Here is a 20,421-nt window from a genome sequence, read left to right as displayed (position 1 = left end):
GGAGTCAAACAGACAGGCCTGGATGAGATATTTAAGGTCAGGGCCCTCCCAAGGTACTTGGAGTCAAACAGACAGGCCTGGATGAGATATTTAAGGTCAGGGCCCTCCCCAAGGTACTTGGAGTCAAACAGACAGGCCTAGATGAGATATTTAAGGTCAGGGCCCTCCCCAAGGTACTTGGAGTCAAACAGACAGGCCTGGATGAGATATTTAAGGTCAGGGCCCTCCCCAAGGTACTTGGAGTCAAACAGACAGGCCTAGATGAGATATTTAAGGTCAGGGCCCTCCCCAAGGTACTTGGAGTCAAACAGACAGGCCTGGATGAGATATTTAAGGTCAGGGCCCTCCCCAAGGTACTTGGAGTCAAACAGACAGTTGTCCGTACAGGTACTGGGGCTGGGTAGGGTTATACTGACCTTTGACCCGTACTGACCTTTGACCCGTACTGGGGCTGGGTAGGGTTATACTGACCTTTGACCCGTACAGGTACTGGGGCTGGGCGTTGGGCGGCTTGTCCCTCTGGAACTCCTGAGAGAAGGGCAAGACCGTGCGGACGAACCTAGAGAGGAAGAGAGAAGAGAGAGATTGGATGTTCCAATGAATAATTAATATTTTCCCATTAACCACAGAGAGCCCTCACAACGACAGGAGACAGGAATATACATTTCATGATGGTGATTAAGAACTTAAAACAAGTCCACCTGGTTTCTACCCCCCCCCTCTCTCTCCCCCATCAGGGATCCACCTGGTTTCTACCCCCCCTCTCTCTCTCCCCCATCAGGGATCCAGCTGGTTTCTACCCCACCTCTCTCTCCCCCATCAGGGATCCACCTGGTTTCTACCCCCACCTCTCTCTCCCCCATCAGGGATCCACTTGGTTACTACCCCCTCTCTCCCCCATCAGTGATCCAGCTGGTTTCTACCCCCCCTTTCTCTCTCCCATCAGGGATCCACCTGGTTTCTATCCCCCTCTCTCCCCCATCAGGGATCCAGCTGGTTTCTACCCCCTCCTCCCCCTCTCTCCCCCATCAGGGATCCACCTGGTTTCTACCCCCCTCTCTCTCTCCCCATCAGGGATCCACCTGGTTTCTACCCCACCTCTCTCTCCCCCATCAGGGATCCACCTGGTTTCTACCCCCCTCTCTCCCCCATCAGGGATCCAGCTGGTTTCTACCCCCCTCTCTCTCCCCCATCAGGGATCCACCTGGTTTCTACCCCACCTCTCTCTCCCCCATCAGGGATCCACCTGGTTTCTACCCCCACCTCTCTCCCCCCATCAGGGATCCACTTGGTTTCTACCCCCTCTCTCTCCCCATCAGTGATCCAGCTGGTTTCTACCCCCCCCCTCTCTCTCTCCCCATCAGGGATCCACCTGGTTTCTACCCCCCTCTCTCTCCCCCATCAGGGATCCACCTGGTTTCTACCCCCTCCTCCCCCTCTCTCTCTCCCATCAGGGATCCACCTGGTTTCTACCCCCTCTCTCTCCCCATCAGGGATCCACCTGGTTTCTACCCCCTCTCTCTCTCTCCCCCATCAGGGATCCACCTGGTTTCTACCCCCCCTCTCTCTCTCCCCCATCAGGGATCCACCTGGTTTCTACGCCCCCTCTCTCTCCCCCCCATCAGTGATCCACCTGGTTTCTACCCCCTCTCTCTCCCCATCAGGGATCCACCTGGTTTCTACCCCCCTCTCTCTCCCCATCAGGGATCCACCTGGTTTCTACCCCCTCTCTCTCCCCATCAGGGATCAACTTGGTTTCTACCCCCTCTCTCTCCCCATCAGGGATCCACCTGGTTTCTACCCCCTCTCTCTCTCCCCCATCAGTGGTCCAGCTGGTTTCTACCCCCCTTTCTCTCTCCCATCAGGGATCCAGCTGGTTTCTACCCCCTTTCTCTCTCCCATCAGGGATCCAGCTGGTTTCTACCCCCTCCTCCCCCTCTCTCTCCCCCATCAGGGATCCACCTGGTTTCTACCCCCTCTCTCTCCCCCATCAGGGATCCAGCTGGTTTCTACCCCCTCTCTCTCTCTCCCCCATCAGGGATCCACCTGGTTTCTACCCCCCCCTCTCTCTCCCCCCCATCAGGGATCCACCTGGTTTCTACCCTCCCCTCTCTCTCTCCCCCATCAGGGATCCACCTGGTTTCTACCCTCTCCCCCTCTCTCCCCCATCAGGGATCCAGCTGGTTTCTACCTCCCTCTCTCTCCATCAGGTAGAAATCCGTCATAACCCCTCTGCTGTTACCAAGAACAGGTAGAAATCCTTCATACCCCCTCTGCTGTTACCAAGAACAGGTAGAAATCCTTCATAACCCCTCTGCTGTTACCAAGAACAGGTAGAAATCCTTCATAACCCCTCTGCTGTTACCAAGAACAGGTAGAAATCCTTCATAACCCCCTCTGCTGTTACCAAGAACAGGTAGAAATCCTTCATAACCCCCTCTGCTGTTACCAAGAACAGGTAGAAATCCGTCATAACCCCCTCTGCTGTTACCAAGAACAGGTAGAAATCCTTCATAACCCCTCTGCTGTTACCAAGAACAGGTAGAAATCCGTCAGAACCCCCTCTGCTGTTACCAAGAACAGGTAGAAATCCTTCATAACCCCTCTGCTGTTACCAAGAACAGGTAGAAATCCTTCATACCCCCTCTGCTGTTACCAAGAACAGGTAGAAATCCTTCATAACCCCTCTGCTGTTACCAAGAACAGGTAGAAATCCTTCATAACCCCTCTGCTGTTACCAAGAACAGGTAGAAATCCTTCATAACCCCCTCTGCTGTTACCAAGAACAGGTAGAAATCCGTCATAACCCCTCTGCTGTTACCAAGAACAGGTAGAAATCCTTCATAACCCCCTCTGCTTTTACCAAGAACAGGTAGAAATCCTTCATAACCCCTCTGCTGTAGACAAGAACAGGTAGAAATCCTTCATAACCCCCTCTGCTGTTACCAAGAACAGGTAGAAATCCTTCATAACCCCCTCTGCTGTTACCAAGAACAGGTAGAAATCCTTCATAACCCCTCTGCTGTTACCAAGAACAGGTAGAAATCCTTCATAACCCCCTCTGCTGTTACCAAGAACAGGTAGAAATCCTTCATAACCCCTCTGCTGTTACCAAGAACAGGTAGAAATCCTTCATAACCCCCTCTGCTGTTACCAAGAACAGGTAGAAATCCTTCATACCCCCTCTGCTGTTACCAAGAACAGGTAGAAATCCTTCATAACCCCTCTGCTGTTACCAAGAACAGGTAGAAATCCTTCATAACCCCTCTGCTGTTACCAAGAACAGGTAGAAATCCTTCATAACCCCCTCTGCTGTTACCAAGAACAGGTAGAAATCCTTCATAACCCCTCTGCTGTTACCAAGAACAGGTAGAAATCCTTCATAACCCCCTCTGCTGTTACCAAGAACAGGTAGAAATCCGTCATAACCCCCTCTGCTGTCACCAAGAACAGGTAGAAATCCGTCATAACCCCCTCTGCTGTTACCAAGAACAGGTAGAAATCCTTCATAACCCCCTCTGCTGTTACCAAGAACAGGTAGAAATCCGTCATAACCCCCTCTGCTGTAGACAAGAACAGGTAGAAATCCTTCATAACCCCCTCTGCTGTTACCAAGAACAGGTAGAAATCCTTCATAACCCCTCTGCTGTTACCAAGAACAGGTAGAAATCCTTCATAACCCCTCTGCTGTTACCAAGAACAGGTAGAAATCCTTCATAACCCCTCTGCTGTTACCAAGAACAGGTAGAAATCCTTCATAACCCCCTCTGCTGTTACCAAGAACAGGTAGAAATCCGTCATAACCCCCTCTGCTGTTACCAAGAACAGGTAGAAATCCTTCATAACCCCCTCTGCTTTTACCAAGAACAGGTAGAAATCCTTCATAACCCCTCTGCTGTAGACAAGAACAGGTAGAAATCCTTCATAACCCCCTCTGCTGTTACCAAGAACAGGTAGAAATCCTTCATAACCCCCTCTGCTGTTACCAAGAACAGGTAGAAATCCTTCATAACCCCTCTGCTGTTACCAAGAACAGGTAGAAATCCTTCATAACCCCCTCTGCTGTTACCAAGAACAGGTAGAAATCCTTCATAACCCCTCTGCTGTTACCAAGAACAGGTAGAAATCCTTCATAACCCCCTCTGCTGTTACCAAGAACAGGTAGAAATCCTTCATAACCCCTCTGCTGTTACCAAGAACAGGTAGAAATCCTTCATACCCCCTCTGCTGTTACCAAGAACAGGTAGAAATCCTTCATAACCCCTCTGCTGTTACCAAGAACAGGTAGAAATCCTTCATAACCCCTCTGCTGTTACCAAGAACAGGTAGAAATCCTTCATAACCCCTCTGCTGTTACCAAGAACAGGTAGAAATCCTTCATAACCCCTCTGCTGTTACCAAGAACAGGTAGAAATCCTTCATAACCCCCTCTGCTGTTACCAAGAACAGGTAGAAATCCGTCATAACCCCTCTGCTGTCACCAAGAACAGGTAGAAATCCGTCATAACCCCCTCTGCTGTTACCAAGAACAGGTAGAAATCCTTCATAACCCCCTCTGCTGTTACCAAGAACAGGTAGAAATCCGTCATAACCCCCTCTGCTGTAGACAAGAACAGGTAGAAATCCTTCATAACCCCCTCTGCTGTTACCAAGAACAGGTAGAAATCCTTCATAACCCCTCTGCTGTTACCAAGAACAGGTAGAAATCCTTCATAACCCCTCTGCTGTTACCAAGAACAGGTAGAAATCCTTCATAACCCCTCTGCTGTTACCAAGAACAGGTAGAAATCCGTCATAACCCCCTCTGCTGTTACCAAGAACAGGTAGAAATCCTTCATAACCCCCTCTGCTGTTACCAAGAACAGGTAGAAATCCTTCATAACCCCCTCTGCTGTTACCAAGAACAGGTAGAAATCCGTCATAACCCCCTCTGCTGTTACCAAGAACAGGTAGAAATCCTTCATAACCCCTCTGCTGTTACCAAGAACAGGTAGAAATCCTTCATAACCCCTCTGCTGTTACCAAGAACAGGTAGAAATCCTTCATAACCCCTCTGCTGTTACCAAGAACAGGTAGAAATCCTTCATAACCCCCTCTGCTGTTACCAAGAACAGGTAGAAATCCTTCATAACCCCCTCTGCTGTTACCAAGAACAGGTAGAAATCCTTCATAACCCCTCTGCTGTTACCAAGAACAGGTAGAAATCCTTCATAACCCCTCTGCTGTTACCAAGAACAGGTAGAAATCCTTCATACCCCCTCTGCTGTTACCAAGAACAGGTAGAAATCCTTCATAACCCCTCTGCTGTTACCAAGAACAGGTAGAAATCCTTCATAACCCCTCTGCTGTTACCAAGAACAGGTAGAAATCCTTCATAACCCCCTCTGCTGTTACCAAGAACAGGTAGAAATCCTTCATAACCCCTCTGCTGTTACCAAGAACAGGTAGAAATCCTTCATAACCCCCTCTGCTGTTACCAAGAACAGGTAGAAATCCGTCATAACCCCCTCTGCTGTTACCAAGAACAGGTAGAAATCCGTCATAACCCCCTCTGCTGTTACCAAGAACAGGTAGAAATCCTTCATAACCCCCTCTGCTGTTACCAAGAACAGGTAGAAATCCGTCATAACCCCCTCTGCTGTAGACAAGAACAGGTAGAAATCCTTCATAACCCCCTCTGCTGTTACCAAGAACAGGTAGAAATCCTTCATAACCCCTCTGCTGTTACCAAGAACAGGTAGAAATCCTTCATAACCCCTCTGCTGTTACCAAGAACAGGTAGAAATCCTTCATAACCCCTCTGCTGTTACCAAGAACAGGTAGAAATCCGTCATAACCCCTCTGCTGTTACCAAGAACAGGTAGAAATCCTTCATAACCCCCTCTGCTGTTACCAAGAACAGGTAGAAATCCTTCATAACCCCCTCTGCTGTTACCAAGAACAGGTAGAAATCCGTCATAACCCCCTCTGCTGTTACCAAGAACAGGTAGAAATCCTTCATAACCCCTCTGCTGTTACCAAGAACAGGTAGAAATCCTTCATAACCCCTCTGCTGTCACCAAGAACAGGTAGAAATCCGTCATAACCCCCTCTGCTTTTACCAAGAACAGGTAGAAATCCTTCATAACCCCTCTGCTGTTACCAAGAACAGGTAGAAATCCTTCATAACCCCCTCTGCTGTTACCAAGAACAGGTAGAAATCCTTCATAACCCCCTCTGCTGTTACCAAGAACAGGTAGAAATCCGTCATAACCCCCTCTGCTGTTACCAAGAACAGGTAGAAATCCTTCATAACCCCCTCTGCTGTTACCAAGAACAGGTAGAAATCCGTCATAACCCCCTCTGCTGTAGACAAGAACAGTTAGTAGATCCGTTGTAGCAGTAGTTGTAGCAGTAGTTGTGTGTAGTTTTTACCTGTTAGTAGATCCGTTGTAGCATTAGTTGTGTGTAGTTGTGTTACCTGTTAGTAGATCCGTTGTAGCAGTAGTTGGGGAGGAAATCGTAGTTGAGTTCCCAGAAGACATGGAGTGTGATGCGTCCGTAGGGGGCGGAGACATTGTGATTGGCCTCCCGGAACATGGCGTCCATACTGTCCAGCGTCAGGAACTTAGACAGCAGCTTGTGGGTCATACGGTTGATGTTCATCAGACCTTCTAGTTCCTGTTACAAGGAAGGGGGGAAGACAGTTTGTGGGTCATAGGGTTGATGTTCATCAGACCTTCTAGTTCCTGTTACAAGGAAGGGGAGAAGACAGCTCGTGGGTCATACAGTTGATGTTCATCAGACCTTCTAGTTCCTGTTACACAGTGGACAGTCAATAAATAACACAGACACAGAGAGACATAAAGCAGGTCGTACCACGATGGATGTGAGGTCCTCGCTCTCGAAGCGGTTGATGGCCAGCTCCAGAGACTTGTAGAGAGCAGCAGACACTCTCTGGGTGATCAGACGGGTCAGGTCTATGGAACGACCCAGCAGCTAGAGAGGAGAGGGACCAACATGAGACACAAACGACCCAGCAGCTAGAGAGGAGAGGGACCAACATGAGACACAACCGACCCAGCAGCTAGAGAGGAGAGGGACCAACATGACAGACAGACACAACCCAGGACTGTTAGGGCAGCTAGAGAGGAGAGGGACCAACATGAGACACAAACGACCCAGCAGCTAGAGAGGAGAGGGACCAACATGACAGACAGACACAACCCAGCAGCTAGAGAGAGGGGAGGGACCGACATGAGACACAAACGACCCAGCAGCTAGAGAGGAGAGGGACCAACATGACAGACAGACACAACCCAGGACTGTTAGGGCAGCTAGAGAGGAGAGGGACCAACATGAGACACAAACGACCCAGCAGCTAGAGACGAGAGGGACCAACATGAGACACAAACGACCCAGCAGCTTGAGAGACGAGAGGGACCAACATGAGACACAAACGACCCAGCAGCTAGAGAGACGAGAGGGACCATCATGAGACACAAACGACCCAGCAGCTAGAGAGACGAGAGGGACCAACATGAGACACAAACGACCCAGCAGCTAGAGAGGCGAGAGGGACCAACATGAGACACAAACGACCCAGCAGCTAGAGACGAGAGGGACCAACATGAGACACAAACGACCCAGCAGCTAGAGAGACGAGAGGGACCAACATGACACACAAACGACCCAGCAGCTAGAGAGACGAGGGACCAACATGAGACACAACCGACCCAGCAGCTAGAGAGGAGAGGGACCAACATGAGACACAAACGACCCAGCAGCTAGAGAGACGAGAGGGACCAACATGAGACACAAACGACCCAGCAGCTAGAGAGACGAGAGGGACCAACATGAGACACAAACGACCCAGCAGCTAGAGAGACGAGAGGGACCAACATGAGACACAACGACCCAGCAGCTAGAGAGAGGAGAGGGACCAACATGACAGACAGACACAACCCAGGACTGTTAGGGCAGCTAGAGAGGAGAGGGACCAACATGAGACACAAACGACCCAGCAGCTAGAGAGGAGAGGGACCAACATGACAGACAGACACAGCCCAGCAGCTAGAGAGAGGGGAGGGACCAACATGAGACACAAACGACCCAGCAGCTAGAGAGGAGAGGGACCAACATGAGACACAAACGACCCAGCAGCTAGAGACGAGAGGGACCAACATGAGACACAAACGACCCAGCAGCTAGAGACGAGAGGGACCAACATGAGACACAAACGACCCAGCAGCTAGAGACGAGAGGGACCAACATGAGACACAAACGACCCAGCAGCTAGAGACGAGAGGGACCAACATGAGACACAAACGACCCAGCAGCTAGAGAGGAGAGGGACCGACATGAGACACAAACGACCCAGCAGCTAGAGAGACGAGAGGGACCAACATGAGACACAAACGACCCAGCAGCTAGAGACGAGAGGGACCAACATGAGACACAAACGACCCAGCAGCTAGAGAGGAGAGGGACCGACATGAGACACAACCGACCCAGCAGCTAGAGAGACGAGAGGGACCAACATGACAGACAGACACAACCCAGGACTGTTAGGGCAGCTAGAGAGGAGAGGGACCAACATGAGACACAAACGACCCAGCAGCTAGAGACGAGAGGGACCAACATGAGACACAAACGACCCAGCAGCTTGAGAGACGAGAGGGACCAACATGAGACACAAACGACCCAGCAGCTAGAGAGACGAGAGGGACCATCATGAGACACAAACGACCCAGCAGCTAGAGAGACGAGAGGGACCAACATGAGACACAAACGACCCAGCAGCTAGAGAGACGAGAGGGACCAACATGAGACACAAACGACCCAGCAGCTAGAGACGAGAGGGACCAACATGAGACACAAACGACCCAGCAGCTAGAGAGACGAGAGGGACCAACATGACACACAAACGACCCAGCAGCTAGAGAGACGAGGGACCAACATGAGACACAACCGACCCAGCAGCTAGAGAGGAGAGGGACCAACATGAGACACAAACGACCCAGCAGCTAGAGAGACGAGAGGGACCAACATGAGACACAAACGACCCAGCAGCTAGAGAGACGAGAGGGACCAACATGAGACACAAACGACCCAGCAGCTAGAGAGACGAGAGGGACCAACATGAGACACAACGACCCAGCAGCTAGAGAGAGGAGAGGGACCAACATGACAGACAGACACAACCCAGGACTGTTAGGGCAGCTAGAGAGGAGAGGGACCAACATGAGACACAAACGACCCAGCAGCTAGAGAGGAGAGGGACCAACATGACAGACAGACACAACCCAGCAGCTAGAGAGAGGGGAGGGACCAACATGAGACACAAACGACCCAGCAGCTAGAGAGGAGAGGGACCAACATGAGACACAAACGACCCAGCAGCTAGAGAGACGAGAGGGACCAACATGAGACACAAACGACCCAGCAGCTAGAGACGAGAGGGACCAACATGAGACACAAACGACCCAGCAGCTAGAGAGAGGAGAGGGACCAACATGAGACACAACCGACCCAGCAGCTTGAGAGGAGAGGGACCAACATGAGACACAAACGACCCAGCAGCTAGAGACGAGAGGGACCAACATGAGACACAAACGACCCAGCAGCTTGAGAGACGAGAGGGACCAACATGAGACACAAACGACCCAGCAGCTAGAGAGACGAGAGGGACCATCATGAGACACAAACGACCCAGCAGCTAGAGAGACGAGAGGGACCAACATGAGACACAAACGACCCAGCAGCTAGAGACGAGAGGGACCAACATGAGACACAAACGACCCAGCAGCTAGAGAGGAGAGGGACCGACATGAGACACAACCGACCCAGCAGCTAGAGAGACGAGAGGGACCAACATGACAGACAGACACAACCCAGGACTGTTAGGGCAGCTAGAGAGGAGAGGGACCAACATGAGACACAAACGACCCAGCAGCTAGAGACGAGAGGGACCAACATGAGACACAAACGACCCAGCAGCTTGAGAGACGAGAGGGACCAACATGAGACACAAACGACCCAGCAGCTAGAGAGACGAGAGGGACCATCATGAGACACAAACGACCCAGCAGCTAGAGAGACGAGAGGGACCAACATGAGACACAAACGACCCAGCAGCTAGAGAGACGAGAGGGACCAACATGACAGACAGACACAACCCAGGACTGTTAGGGCAGCTAGAGAGACGAGGGACCAACATGAGACACAAACGACCCAGCAGCTTGAGAGACGAGAGGGACCAACATGAGACACAAACGACCCAGCAGCTAGAGAGACGAGAGGGACCATCATGAGACACAAACGACCCAGCAGCTAGAGAGACGAGAGGGACCAACATGAGACACAAACGACCCAGCAGCTAGAGAGACGAGAGGGACCAACATGAGACACAAACGACCCAGCAGCTAGAGACGAGAGGGACCAACATGAGACACAAACGACCCAGCAGCTAGAGAGACGAGAGGGACCAACATGACACACAAACGACCCAGCAGCTAGAGAGACGAGGGACCAACATGAGACACAACCGACCCAGCAGCTAGAGAGGAGAGGGACCAACATGAGACACAAACGACCCAGCAGCTAGAGAGACGAGAGGGACCAACATGAGACACAAACGACCCAGCAGCTAGAGACGAGAGGGACCAACATGAGACACAAACGACCCAGCAGCTAGAGACGAGAGGGACCAACATGAGACACAAACGACCCAGCAGCTAGAGACGAGAGGGACCGACATGAGACACAAACGACCCAGCAGCTAGAGAGACGAGAGGGACCAACATGAGACACAAACGACCCAGCAGCTAGAGACGAGAGGGACCAACATGAGACACAAACGACCCAGCAGCTAGAGAGACGAGAGGGACCAACATGACACACAAACGACCCAGCAGCTAGAGAGACGAGGGACCAACATGAGACACAACCGACCCAGCAGCTAGAGAGGAGAGGGACCAACATGAGACACAAACGACCCAGCAGCTAGAGAGACGAGAGGGACCAACATGAGACACAAACGACCCAGCAGCTAGAGAGAGGAGAGGGACCAACATGACACACAAACGACCCAGCAGCTAGAGACGAGAGGGACCAACATGAGACACAAACGACCCAGCAGCTAGAGAGGAGAGGGACCGACATGAGACACAACCGACCCAGCAGCTAGAGAGACGAGAGGGACCAACATGAGACACAAACGACCCAGCAGCTAGAGACGAGAGGGACCAACATGAGACACAAACGACCCAGCAGCTTGAGAGACGAGAGGGACCAACATGAGACACAAACGACCCAGCAGCTAGAGAGACGAGAGGGACCATCATGAGACACAAACGACCCAGCAGCTAGAGAGACGAGAGGGACCAACATGAGACACAAACGACCCAGCAGCTAGAGAGGAGAGGGACCAACATGAGACACAAACGAGCCAGCAGCTAGAGAGACGAGAGGGACCAACATGAGACACAAACGACCCAGCAGCTAGAGAGACGAGAGGGACCAACATGAGACACAAACGACCCAGCAGCTAGAGAGACGAGAGGGACCAACATGAGACACAACGACCCAGCAGCTAGAGAGAGGAGAGGGACCAACATGACAGACAGACACAACCCAGGACTGTTAGGGCAGCTAGAGAGGAGAGGGACCAACATGAGACACAAACGACCCAGCAGCTAGAGAGGAGAGGGACCAACATGACAGACAGACACAACCCAGCAGCTAGAGAGAGGAGGGACCAACATGAGACACAAACGACCCAGCAGCTAGAGAGGAGAGGGACCAACATGAGACACAAACGACCCAGCAGCTAGAGACGAGAGGGACCAACATGAGACACAAACGACCCAGCAGCTAGAGACGAGAGGGACCAACATGAGACACAAACGACCCAGCAGCTAGAGAGAGGAGAGGGACCAACATGAGACACAACCGACCCAGCAGCTAGAGAGGAGAGGGACCAACATGAGACACAAACGACCCAGCAGCTAGAGACGAGAGGGACCAACATGAGACACAAACGACCCAGCAGCTTGAGAGACGAGAGGGACCAACATGAGACACAAACGACCCAGCAGCTAGAGAGACGAGAGGGACCAACATGAGACACAAACGACCCAGCAGCTAGAGAGACGAGAGGGACCAACATGAGACACAAACGACCCAGCAGCTAGAGAGACGAGAGGGACCAACATGAGACACAAACGACCCAGCAGCTAGAGACGAGAGGGACCAACATGACACACAAACGACCCAGCAGCTAGAGAGACGAGGGACCAACATGAGACACAACCGACCCAGCAGCTAGAGAGGAGAGGGACCAACATGAGACACAAACGACCCAGCAGCTAGAGAGACGAGAGGGACCAACATGAGACACAAACGACCCAGCAGCTAGAGAGACGAGAGGGACCAACATGAGACACAACGACCCAGCAGCTAGAGAGAGGAGAGGACCAACATGACAGACAGACACAACCCAGGACTGTTAGGGCAGCTAGAGAGGAGAGGGACCAACATGAGACACAAACGACCCAGCAGCTAGAGAGGAGAGGGACCAACATGACAGACAGACACAACCCAGCAGCTAGAGAGAGGGGGAGGGACCAACATGAGACACAAACGACCCAGCAGCTAGAGAGGAGAGGGACCAACATGAGACACAAACGACCCAGCAGCTAGAGACGAGAGGGACCAACATGAGACACAAACGACCCAGCAGCTAGAGACGAGAGGGACCGACATGAGACACAAACGACCCAGCAGCTAGAGACGAGAGGGACCGACATGAGACACAAACGACCCAGCAGCTAGAGAGGAGAGGGACCGACATGAGACACAACCGACCCAGCAGCTAGAGAGACGAGAGGGACCAACATGAGACACAAACGACCCAGCAGCTAGAGACGAGAGGGACCAACATGAGACACAAACGACCCAGCAGCTAGAGAGGAGAGGGACCGACATGAGACACAACCGACCCAGCAGCTAGAGAGGCGAGAGGGACCAACATGACAGACAGACACAACCCAGGACTGTTAGGGCAGCTAGAGAGGAGAGGGACCAACATGAGACACAAACGACCCAGCAGCTAGAGACGAGAGGGACCAACATGAGACACAAACGACCCAGCAGCTTGAGAGACGAGAGGGACCAACATGAGACACAAACGACCCAGCAGCTAGAGAGACGAGAGGGACCATCATGAGACACAAACGACCCAGCAGCTAGAGAGACGAGAGGGACCAACATGAGACACAAACGACGCAGCAGCTAGAGAGACGAGAGGGACCAACATGAGACACAAACGACCCAGCAGCTAGAGAGGAGAGGGACCAACATGAGACACAAACGAGCCAGCAGCTAGAGAGACGAGAGGGACCAACATGAGACACAAACGACCCAGCAGCTAGAGAGACGAGAGGGACCAACATGAGACACAAACGACCCAGCAGCTAGAGAGACGAGAGGGACCAACATGAGACACAACGACCCAGCAGCTAGAGAGAGGAGAGGGACCAACATGACAGACAGACACAACCCAGGACTGTTAGGGCAGCTAGAGAGGAGAGGGACCAACATGAGACACAAACGACCCAGCAGCTAGAGAGGAGAGGGACCAACATGACAGACAGACACAACCCAGCAGCTAGAGAGAGGGAGGGACCAACATGAGACACAAACGACCCAGCAGCTAGAGAGGAGAGGGACCAACATGAGACACAAACGACCCAGCAGCTAGAGACGAGAGGGACCAACATGAGACACAAACGACCCAGCAGCTAGAGACGAGAGGACCAACATGAGACACACACGACCCAGCAGCTAGAGAGAGGAGAGGGACCAACATGAGACACAACCGACCCAGCAGCTAGAGAGGAGAGGGACCAACATGAGACACAAACGACCCAGCAGCTAGAGACGAGAGGGACCAACATGAGACACAAACGACCCAGCAGCTTGAGAGACGAGAGGGACCAACATGAGACACAAACGACCCAGCAGCTAGAGAGACGAGAGGGACCAACATGAGACACAAACGACCCAGCAGCTAGAGAGACGAGAGGGACCAACATGAGACACAAACGACCCAGCAGCTAGAGAGACGAGAGGGACCAACATGAGACACAAACGACCCAGCAGCTAGAGACGAGAGGGACCAACATGAGACACAAACGACCCAGCAGCTAGAGACGAGAGGGACCAACATGACACACAAACGACCCAGCAGCTAGAGAGACGAGGGACCAACATGAGACACAACCGACCCAGCAGCTAGAGAGGAGAGGGACCAACATGAGACACAAACGACCCAGCAGCTAGAGAGACGAGAGGGACCAACATGAGACACAAACGACCCAGCAGCTAGAGAGACGAGAGGGACCAACATGAGACACAACGACCCAGCAGCTAGAGAGAGGAGAGGGACCAACATGACAGACAGACACAACCCAGGACTGTTAGGGCAGCTAGAGAGGAGAGGACCAACATGAGACACAAACGACCCAGCAGCTAGAGAGGAGAGGGACCAACATGACAGACAGACACAACCCAGCAGCTAGAGAGAGGGGAGGGACCAACATGAGACACAAACGACCCAGCAGCTAGAGAGGAGAGGGACCAACATGAGACACAAACGACCCAGCAGCTAGAGACGAGAGGGACCAACATGAGACACAAACGACCCAGCAGCTAGAGACGAGAGGGACCGACATGAGACACAAACGACCCAGCAGCTAGAGACGAGAGGGACCGACATGAGACACAAACGACCCAGCAGCTAGAGAGGAGAGGGACCGACATGAGACACAACCGACCCAGCAGCTAGAGAGACGAGAGGGACCAACATGAGACACAAACGACCCAGCAGCTAGAGACGAGAGGGACCAACATGAGACACAAACGACCCAGCAGCTAGAGAGGAGAGGGACCGACATGAGACACAACCGACCCAGCAGCTAGAGAGACGAGAGGGACCAACATGACAGACAGACACAACCCAGGACTGTTAGGGCAGCTAGAGAGGAGAGGGACCAACATGAGACACAAACGACCCAGCAGCTAGAGACGAGAGGGACCAACATGAGACACAAACGACCCAGCAGCTTGAGAGACGAGAGGGACCAACATGAGACACAAACGACCCAGCAGCTAGAGAGACGAGAGGGACCATCATGAGACACAAACGACCCAGCAGCTAGAGAGACGAGAGGGACCAACATGAGACACAAACGACGCAGCAGCTAGAGAGACGAGAGGGACCAACATGAGACACAAACGACCCAGCAGCTAGAGAGGAGAGGGACCAACATGAGACACAAACGACCCAGCAGCTAGAGACGAGAGGGACCAACATGAGACACAAACGACCCAGCAGCTAGAGACGAGAGGACCAACATGAGACACAAACGACCCAGCAGCTAGAGAGAGGAGAGGGACCAACATGAGACACAACCGACCCAGCAGCTTGAGAGGAGAGGGACCAACATGAGACACAAACGACCCAGCAGCTAGAGACGAGAGGGACCAACATGAGACACAAACGACCCAGCAGCTTGAGAGACGAGAGGGACCAACATGAGACACAAACGACCCAGCAGCTAGAGAGACGAGAGGGACCATCATGAGACACAAACGACCCAGCAGCTAGAGAGACGAGAGGGACCAACATGAGACACAAACGACCCAGCAGCTAGAGAGACGAGAGGGACCAACATGAGACACAAACGACCCAGCAGCTAGAGACGAGAGGGACCAACATGAGACACAAACGACCCAGCAGCTAGAGAGACGAGAGGGACCAACATGACACACAAACGACCCAGCAGCTAGAGAGACGAGGGACCAACATGAGACACAACCGACCCAGCAGCTAGAGAGGAGAGGGACCAACATGAGACACAAACGACCCAGCAGCTAGAGAGACGAGAGGGACCAACATGAGACACAAACGACCCAGCAGCTAGAGAGACGAGAGGGACCAACATGAGACACAAACGACCCAGCAGCTAGAGAGAGGAGAGGGACCAACATGACAGACAGACACAACCCAGGACTGTTAGGGCAGCTAGAGAGGAGAGGGACCAACATGAGACACAAACGACCCAGCAGCTAGAGAGGAGAGGGACCAACATGACAGACAGACACAACCCAGCAGCTAGAGAGAGGGGAGGGACCAACATGAGACACAAACGACCCAGCAGCTAGAGAGGAGAGGGACCAACATGAGACACAAACGACCCAGCAGCTAGAGACGAGAGGGACCAACATGAGACACAAACGACCCAGCAGCTAGAGACGAGAGGGACCAACATGAGACACAAACGACCCAGCAGCTAGAGACGAGAGGGACCAACATGAGACACAAACGACCCAGCAGCTAGAGACGAGAGGGACCGACATGAGACACAAACGACCCAGCAGCTAGAGAGACGAGAGGGACCAACATGAGACACAAACGACCCAGCAGCTAGAGACGAGAGGGACCAACATGAGACACAAACGACCCAGCAGCTAGAGAGACGAGAGGGACCAACATGACACACAAACGACCCAGCAGCTAGAGAGACGAGGGACCAACATGAGACACAACCGACCCAGCAGCTAGAGAGGAGAGGGACCAACATGAGACACAAACGACCCAGCAGCTAGAGAGACGAGAGGGACCAACATGAGACACAAACGACCCAGCAGCTAGAGAGAGGAGAGGGACCAACATGACACACAAACGACCCAGCAGCTAGAGACGAGAGGGACCAACATGAGACACAAAAACGACCCAGCAGCTAGAGAGGAGGGACCGACATGAGACACAACCGACCCAGCAGCTAGAGAGACGAGAGGGACCAACATGAGACACAAACGACCCAGCAGCTAGAGACGAGAGGGACCAACATGAGACACAAACGACCCAGCAGCTTGAGAGACGAGAGGGACCAACATGAGACACAAACGACCCAGCAGCTAGAGAGACGAGAGGGACCATCATGAGACACAAACGACCCAGCAGCTAGAGAGACGAGAGGGACCAACATGAGACACAAACGACCCAGCAGCTAGAGAGGAGAGGGACCAACATGAGACACAAACGAGCCAGCAGCTAGAGAGACGAGAGGGACCAACATGAGACACAAACGACCCAGCAGCTAGAGAGAGGCGAGAGGGACCAACATGAGACACAAACGACCCAGCAGCTAGAGAGACGAGAGGGACCAACATGAGACACAACGACCCAGCAGCTAGAGAGAGGAGAGGGACCAACATGACAGACAGACACAACCCAGGACTGTTAGGGCAGCTAGAGAGGAGAGGGACCAACATGAGACACAAACGACCCAGCAGCTAGAGAGGAGAGGGACCAACATGACAGACAGACACAACCCAGCAGCTAGAGAGAGGGGAGGGACCAACATGAGACACAAACGACCCAGCAGCTAGAGAGGAGAGGGACCAACATGAGACACAAACGACCCAGCAGCTAGAGACGAGAGGGACCAACATGAGACACAAACGACCCAGCAGCTAGAGACGAGAGGGACCAACATGAGACACAAACGACCCAGCAGCTAGAGAGAGGAGGGACCAACATGAGACACAACCGACCCAGCAGCTAGAGAGGAGAGGGACCAACATGAGACACAAACGACCCAGCAGCTAGAGACGAGAGGGACCAACATGAGACACAAACGACCCAGCAGCTTGAGAGACGAGAGGGACCAACATGAGACACACACGACCCAGCAGCTAGAGAGAGGCGAGAGGGACCAACATGAGACACAAACGACCCAGCAGCTAGAGAGACGAGAGGGACCAACATGAGACACAAACGACCCAGCAGCTAGAGAGACGAGAGGGACCAACATGAGACACAAACGACCCAGCAGCTAGAGACGAGAGGGACCAACATGAGACACAAACGACCCAGCAGCTAGAGACGAGAGGGACCAACATGACACACAAACGACCCAGCAGCTAGAGAGACGAGGGACCAACATGAGACACAACCGACCCAGCAGCTAGAGAGGAGAGGGACCAACATGAGACACAAACGACCCAGCAGCTAGAGAGACGAGAGGGACCAACATGAGACAAACGACCCAGCAGCTAGAGAGACGAGAGGGACCAACATGAGACACAAACGACCCAGCAGCTAGAGAGACGAGAGGGACCAACATGAGACACAACGACCCAGCAGCTAGAGAGAGGAGAGGGACCAACATGACAGACAGACACAACCCAGGACTGTTAGGGCAGCTAGAGAGGAGAGGGACCAACATGAGACACAAACGACCCAGCAGCTAGAGAGGAGAGGGACCAACATGACAGACAGACACAACCCAGCAGCTAGAGAGAGGAGGGACCAACATGAGACACAAACGACCCAGAAGCTAGAGAGGAGAGGGACCAACATGAGACACAAACGACCCAGCAGCTAGAGACGAGAGGGACCAACATGAGACACAAACGACCCAGCAGCTAGAGACGAGAGGACCGACATGAGACACAAACGACCCAGCAGCTAGAGACGAGAGGGACCGACATGAGACACAAACGACCCAGCAGCTAGAGAGGAGAGGGACCGACATGAGACACAACCGACCCAGCAGCTAGAGAGACGAGAGGGACCAACATGAGACACAAACGACCCAGCAGCTAGAGACGAGAGGGACCAACATGAGACACAAACGACCCAGCAGCTAGAGAGGAGAGGACCGACATGAGACACAACCGACCCAGCAGCTAGAGAGACGAGAGGGACCAACATGACAGACAGACACAACCCAGGACTGTTAGGGCAGCTAGAGAGGAGAGGGACCAACATGAGACACAAACGACCCAGCAGCTAGAGACGAGAGGGACCAACATGAGACACAAACGACCCAGCAGCTTGAGAGACGAGAGGGACCAACATGAGACACAAACGACCCAGCAGCTAGAGAGGCGAGAGGGACCATCATGAGACACAAACGACCCAGCAGCTAGAGAGACGAGAGGACCAACATGAGACACAAACGACGCAGCAGCTAGAGAGACGAGAGGGACCAACATGAGACACAAACGACCCAGCAGCTAGAGACGAGAGGGACCAACATGAGACACAAACGACCCAGCAGCTAGAGAGACGAGAGGGACCAACATGACACACAAACGACCCAGCAGCTAGAGAGACGAGGGACCAACATGAGACACAACCGACCCAGCAGCTAGAGACGAGAGGGACCAACATGAGACACAAACGACCCAGCAGCTAGAGAGACGAGAGGGACCAACATGACACACAAACGACCCAGCAGCTAGAGAGACGAGGGACCAACATGAGACACAACCGACCCAGCAGCTAGAGAGGAGAGGGACCAACATGAGACACAAACGACCCAGCAGCTAGAGAGACGAGAGGGACCAACATGAGACACAAACGACCCAGCAGCTAGAGAGACGAGAGGGACCAACATGAGACACAAACGACCCAGCAGCTAGAGAGACGAGAGGGACCAACATGAGACACAACGACCCAGCAGCTAGAGAGAGGAGAGGGACCAACATGACAGACAGACACAACCCAGGACTGTTAGGGCAGCTAGAGAGGAGAGGGACCAACATGAGACACAAACGACCCAGCAGCTAGAGAGGAGAGGGACCAACATGACAGACAGACACAACCCAGCAGCTAGAGAGAGGGGAGGGACCAACATGAGACACAAACGACCCGGCAGCTAGAGAGGAGAGGACCAACATGAGACACAAACGACCCAGCAGCTAGAGACGAGAGGGACCAACATGAGACACAAACGACCCAGCAGCTAGAGACGAGAGGGACCAACATGAGACACAAACGACCCAGCAGCTAGAGACGAGAGGGACCAACATGAGACACAAACGACCCAGCAGCTAGAGACGAGAGGGACCGACATGAGACACAAACGACCCAGCAGCTAGAGAGGAGAGGGACCGACATGAGACACAACCGACCCAGCAGCTAGAGAGACGAGAGGGACCAACATGAGACACAAACGACCCAGCAGCTAGAGACGAGAGGGACCAACATGAGACACAAACGACCCAGCAGCTAGAGAGGAGAGGACCAACATGAGACACAACCGACCCAGCAGCTAGAGAGACGAGAGGGACCAACATGACAGACAGACACAACCCAGGACTGTTAGGGCAGCTAGAGAGGAGAGGGACCAACATGAGACACAAACGACCCAGCAGCTAGAGACGAGAGGGACCAACATGAGACACAAACGACCCAGCAGCTTGAGAGACGAGAGGGACCAACATGAGACACAAACGACCCAGCAGCTAGAGAGACGAGAGGGACCATCATGAGACACAAACGACCCAGCAGCTAGAGAGACGAGAGGGACCAACATGAGACACAAACGACCCAGCAGCTAGAGAGACGAGAGGGACCAACATGAG

At 53.0% G+C, this 20,421-nt stretch overlaps 1 pseudogene; it reads right to left on the bottom strand.

The window, feature by feature from the left end:
* LOC135532661 (cytoplasmic FMR1-interacting protein 1 homolog) overlaps positions 1–20,421 on the bottom strand; it is a 74,123-nt pseudogene that overhangs the window by 16,748 nt on the left and 36,954 nt on the right.

Source organism: Oncorhynchus masou, unplaced genomic scaffold (genome assembly GCF_036934945.1).
Source record: "Oncorhynchus masou masou isolate Uvic2021 unplaced genomic scaffold, UVic_Omas_1.1 unplaced_scaffold_1976, whole genome shotgun sequence".
NCBI classification, from domain to species: Eukaryota; Metazoa; Chordata; class Actinopteri; order Salmoniformes; family Salmonidae; genus Oncorhynchus; species Oncorhynchus masou.
Note: the sequence above shows the minus strand (reverse complement) of the source record. Positions and strands in the feature narration are given on the sequence as shown.